Genomic DNA, 6004 nt, shown 5'->3' with positions numbered 1-6004 from the left:
GGTCTCTTGTGTTCTCTCTCGATGCCGCCGTCATCTCTCCTCGACACCTCCGTCATCTCTCGTCGCGACGCCTCCGTGATCTCTCCTCGACGCCTCCGTGATCTCTCCTCGTCATCTGACGCCTCCGTGATCTCTCAGACTCCGCCTCTGTGATCTCTCCTCCTGATCCCTCCTCGAAGATTATCTCTCCTCGACGAATCAGTCGAAGATGATCTCTCGTCGTCTCCTTCGCTCCTCGACGACTCCGCAGTGAATCTCTCGGCGACTCTTTGTATCGATCTCTTCCATCTCTCTTTCGACGGCCCACCTCGATGAAGAACCACCTCACATCTCTCTCTGGCCCGGAGCTCTCCTCGACATATCTTTCCTCTCTCTCAGGCCCAGAGCTCTTCTCGGCGAAAGGTAAACTTAAGAAGTTTTCCTTTTATGTCTGAATCCTTGTTTGTTATTTTGATTAGTTTGTTCTGTTAGCTCCTGACTCATGATTTGTCTCTGTCTTTGTTTCTTCAGATTGACGGATCAATCTACGAAGGTTCGTCACAGAAGATGACTACTTAAGGTTCGTTGATATGTTGTAGGTTCTGCTCTTTGGTTATATTTGTTGCTCGTTTTTACATAGGTTCAGATAGTATGCAATGAATTGATATGTTGTAGCTTCTGTTCTGGTCTGAAATGGTATAATTTAGCTTCTGCTTTGGAATTTGATCTGAATTTTTTAAGAGTTCAATTATATGATATAGCTTATGGTCTGAATTGAATCGAGTGTCATGTTCTGTTACTCATATTTGTTTTGTTTCTGTGTGTTTGTCTGTTAAGCTGCAAGAATCAAGCTAGATGAAGCAGAATCGTCAAAGAAGAGGAGTGCATTTGCTACAGAAATACAGGTATATGTCTTCATCCTGTATAGTCATTGATGTTGGTAGGTAGTTAATGTTTTGGACTGTTCGCATTGATGTTGGTAATAAATAGAAGGGATGCGCTTTGATCTGTTGAAATGAAAAAAGGCTTGTGTGTGATTGAGTTAAGTGGTTGGCGCTTGGTGTTTGAAATTGAATTGAATTGGCTATAATAAATTACTTGCATTGTGTTTGTTAATGGTTGTGAAAGTTAGATATATGTCAACTTGAATTGGATTGTAGTTAGTTGTTTTGAGTGTTCAATGCGAGTCACAATTTGTTATTTCTATCTTCCCTCTTTGAAACTCTCTCTTTATCTTCCAACTCCAACAGATTCCTATCTTCCTATCTGTTATTTCTCTTTTCCATCTTTGAAACTCTCGCTTTCTTTTCCAGCTTCATCTGTTATTTCTCTCTTCCATCTTTGAAACTCTCTCCTTCTCTTCCCACTCCTATTTGACTTTGGATATGGATTTTAATCCATTTCGCGAGTCTGCAAATTTTGTTGACCTACTAAACAGTCAACAAAATGTGGTCTTTGGAAACGTGACAGACAGTGTTTCACTCTCTTCCTCCCATGCTCCCTTCTTTGCCAGTCAAGGCCCTGAATATTTGAACTTTACTGATGACACTCAAGGCAGTCGTAAAGAAAGAAGAGCCTGGACGCCTACTGACGATGTTGTTCTCATCAGCTCGTGGTTAAACACGAGCAAAGATGCCGTAGTAGGGACTGAGCAAAAGTCGCTTGCATTCTGGAAAAGAATTGCGGCGTACTACAATGCCAGTCCTAAGCTTGCTGGGTCTGAAAAGAGAGAGGCAGCTCACTGCAACAATCGTTGGCAGAAGAACAATGACATCGTTTGCAAGTTTTGTGGAGCTTATGAGGCTGCGAGCAGGGAGAAAACCAGTGGACAAAATGAGAATGATGTTCTCAAATTAGTCCACGAAATCTTCTTCACCAACCATAAAAAAAAGTTTACCCTCGAGCACGCTTGGAAAAAGTTGCGTAATGACCAAAAGTGGTGTGAGTTGTCTACGGCTAAAGCTGAGGGAAGCTCTAAAAAGAGGAAGAGTGTGGATGTTTCTTAGTCTGAAACTCTAAAGCAACTGAAGTAGATTCTGGTGGCGATGATGAAGCAACAACTCGTCCCCCGGGAGTTAAGGCAGCAAAAGCGCGTTCTAGGAAGCCATTAGTTGATGGAAAGGAGCTGGCGGAGTTTCAGACAATGTGGAGCATGAAGAAGGAGGATTTGGCTTTGAAAGAAAATTTGTCTAAGATCAAGCTACTAGACACTCTCATTGCTAGACAAGGAACACTCGCGGACTATGAAGAAGAGACTCATTAATGAGTTGATGCCTAATTAGTTAAGTTGATTGAAAGGTGATTTGGTTGAACATGTAATGCGTAAATTTGGAGGTGATGAAGACAACCAATGAGCTCACATGTTTTTTTCAAATTAATCTCGTTTATTGTACTAATCTTTATTTTTATGTTTTTCTTTTTAAATCTATGTTTAAAATGTTATCTTTTAATATTTTTATTTAATAAATAAATTTTATCTAAAATAAAACAATGTTTAATATTTTATTTTTTTAAGCACCCCATAATAAGCATCTTGCATTGGAGGATCAAAATTTAGAAGTTTCTTAATGAAATGCTTAACACATATCTATATATATAAAAAAATGTTTGCTTCCCTCCTGTTGCGTCACCTCAGAATCCATGTCACAAAGTCGAGTCCTGAGAAGCCGACACGTGTCCCTTCTATTAATACTCTGTGTTTCATTTATAGAGTGGGCTGCTGCTTTCAGTTTTGTTATAGAGTTAAGCCGAAAATGAAAACATTGTCGAAGCCCAATATTGACAATCTTGCAATCATCTATTTTTAAGGTTCATGATATTCTTCAAACTCTGATTTGTTAAACCGACCATGGAGTTTCGGATAGGTTATGAGAGACGAATTTTACGGCCAATCTTTGGTAAGAGCTGTCATTTGTGTCGATTTGTCTGTATTCCTTCTCGACGGCAAAGGGAAACCGGACCGTTAAGGGATGCATTCAATGTTGCCATTGACAACCTTCTTAATTACCCACCCTTCCATGTTTCCTCATTCAATGAATATCTTTTTTCTTCCAGTCGGTGAATCTTCTGCTATAAAAGGTGAGCTTGGAACCCGTGAACATCATCATTTCATTCCACACAACCATAAAAAAAATTCTTTGAGCAGAATGTGAAAGAAGAAGGAAGAGAGGCGTACATGAGTCTCACTGGAAGAGCCTAAGCTTGATGGTCCAAGTTCGCCAGAAAATAAATTGGAAGCTCAGGTCTCGAACCTTGATTTGGTTGGTCAGACTGTTGTTCTCAAAGAAGTCGACGAGAGTTACAGGAGAGTTACAGGTCGGGATCGACATCTGAGTCAAATCTAGAAAGGAGAGCTTTGATCGATTAAGGAGGTATGAGTGAGATTCGCGAATCTCTCTCAAGCTGACTCAACCGAATATGGATGTGCTTACCACGGAGATAAAATCGTCGGAGGGATACAAAAATTAGCGACGGGAGACGCATCGGGATCGACTGGATTTTTGACCATCCGGTAAGTCGGGCCTCTATAGACATGACAACAACGGAGTCGCTGATATTGTCATCGCGACAAAATCAGATAAAGAATAAGAAGCTTAGCTTAATTCAATCTCAGATGGAGACTAAAAATTGTTGGAGATGATTAGATTTGGAGTTTTGTTGAGACAAAACAGTGGCAACGGATTTGGTGCTAGGATGAGCTTGGAGGTTAACGAAGATGAGGAAAAGATTAGTATGAAGAATAGAGGAAGACGATTGCTCAAAAAAAAAGAATAGAGGAAGACAAAGGAGATTTTGTTTGATTCTTGGTGTCGAAAGAGAAAAAAAAATTAGGTTAGAGTTGGTCAGGTGACTGTTAGTGGGCCTCGGCTCTAGCTTTATTACAGCAGCCCACTCGAAAGCCCACTTCTAGATACCTGCACAAAGACGAGATTGTTAATTTTGTACGTGAAAATAGAAAAATAGGATGTAGGTCATACGAGTTTACGAATTTTAAAAGATATATGTTTCTCTTTAAAAGATATTTAAAACATATATGTCGTACTTTCATAAAGCACACAAAGCACATATATGTTTCTCTTTAAAAGATATTTAAAACAGGTTCACATTTCATCAAATCAAAATCTACGGAAATTTTAAATAAGTGAATATGTCAGTTTTCTTTTAAATCATTAAAATCAAACCAACAAAATATTATGAAAAACCACAATAGATAATTGGAAAACATATAAACCAAATATAACAATAAAAACATAAGAACAAAAAAAAAGAAAAAAATTTGTATTAATATAAACAAAAAATTTATTCAAATAAATGTGTTAAAAAAACTCATGAATTCCAAAACAAAATTAACCATAGATTCTATACTGATATAATCATAATTTTTTTATATATTTGCAAGGCCAGAAGTATAGATGTAATACAAAAAAATGACAAAATAAATAAAAGTATAAATAAATTAAGATAACCTAAAACAAAACTAATCAATAGATATATATGCAACACCAAAATAAGTTTAATTATAAAATTTAGTTAATAACAACAAGATTGGATTGAGTTCCTAACATTAAATAATTTTAACACATAAAATAAAAAATATAACAACAATTATAAAAAAAAAATAATAAGAAAATTATTCCCGCGCGTAGCTCCATTAAAAATATATATTTGAAATTTTAAAATTGCTTTTGGAGATGTTCTTAACACGAAACAATTGGTTTTGATTCGTACTCCATTATATGTTTATCTTTTAAATAATAATAACATAACTATTATATATAACTTTTATATAAACATAAACAAATCATCTTTTAAAAAATGTATTCATCTTTCATATCTTTTTTCTATTTCAATATTTTGATGTTTTCATTGAATTACAGATAAAGATAATATACTATCATCAAATTCAACATACATTATATATCAATTAATTTAATAAAGTAGGTAAAATTTAACTAATATATAGTATCATAAAGTTAATTTTTTTTTTGAACAGCATAATCAACTATTGTAACATAAGCAAAATATATATTATCACATATAATCCCTCCTCCCCTAAAACTTTATAAAAGACAAAACTCATTATCATATACATCTCTTGGAAATGAAAACTTAAAACATAAAACACAAAATCATACAAAATAATAACCTAGATCACCAGTAAAGTATATCCCGGCTGTAGGGCGGGCCGATCCTAGTTTAATAATAAAAAAGTGATTAAACACCCCATTAGGAATGCTAGGGATAATGTTGCTCTAAGACCTGGAAGCTGAGTCTTCAAGCGTCCATGGTATTGCCGTCTTTTTGATTCGTTACTGCCTGCCACGTATGCTCATCTTTTCCTTCGTTGGCACTTTCTTAATTTCGTGATTTTCCACCTAAATTGCTCTTTAAAAAAATCTATATGATTAATATATAGAAGATCTATTAGATAAAATGACAGTAGCGTACTTTTCATCGTCTAACCAATTGCAGAGAATGATAATTCCAAACTTGTGGAAACTTAACATATTATTAGATGTTTAATATGTTAAGATAAACACAATAAAAAAACCTAGAAATAGAAAAATGAAGTTTCTATTTAGGTTATGTTTGTGTTTTCCATATCTGATGTTGCGATAGCTCTTTTGTTTCAATCTGTTCCAGAGACTTTGATTATCCAGGTGGGAGAACAAACCGTATCAAAAGAGATCTGGAATGCCATCAAGTCGCGACACCTAGGAGCTGATCGTGTAAGGGAGGCGAGACTTCAGACGTTGATGACGGAGTTTGATATGTTGAAGATGGATGATGCAGATATGGTCGATGACTTCATGGGGAAGATATCGGGCCTATCATCCAAAGCAACCTCGTTGGGAGAAAACATAGAAGAATCCAAGATGGTCAAGAAGTTCTTGAAGGGTCTTCCAAGACACAAGTATATCCAGATCGTAGCATCACTTGAGCAAGTCCTAGATCTCAACTCGACAGGGTTTGAAGACATAGTTGGAAGGCTTAAGGCGTACGAGGAGCGTGTAGGAGAAGAAAC

The sequence above is a fragment of the Brassica oleracea genome, chromosome C4, assembly GCF_000695525.1.
Source record: "Brassica oleracea var. oleracea cultivar TO1000 chromosome C4, BOL, whole genome shotgun sequence".
NCBI lineage: Eukaryota > Viridiplantae > Streptophyta > Magnoliopsida > Brassicales > Brassicaceae > Brassica > Brassica oleracea.
This window is presented reverse-complemented; position numbering follows the sequence as displayed.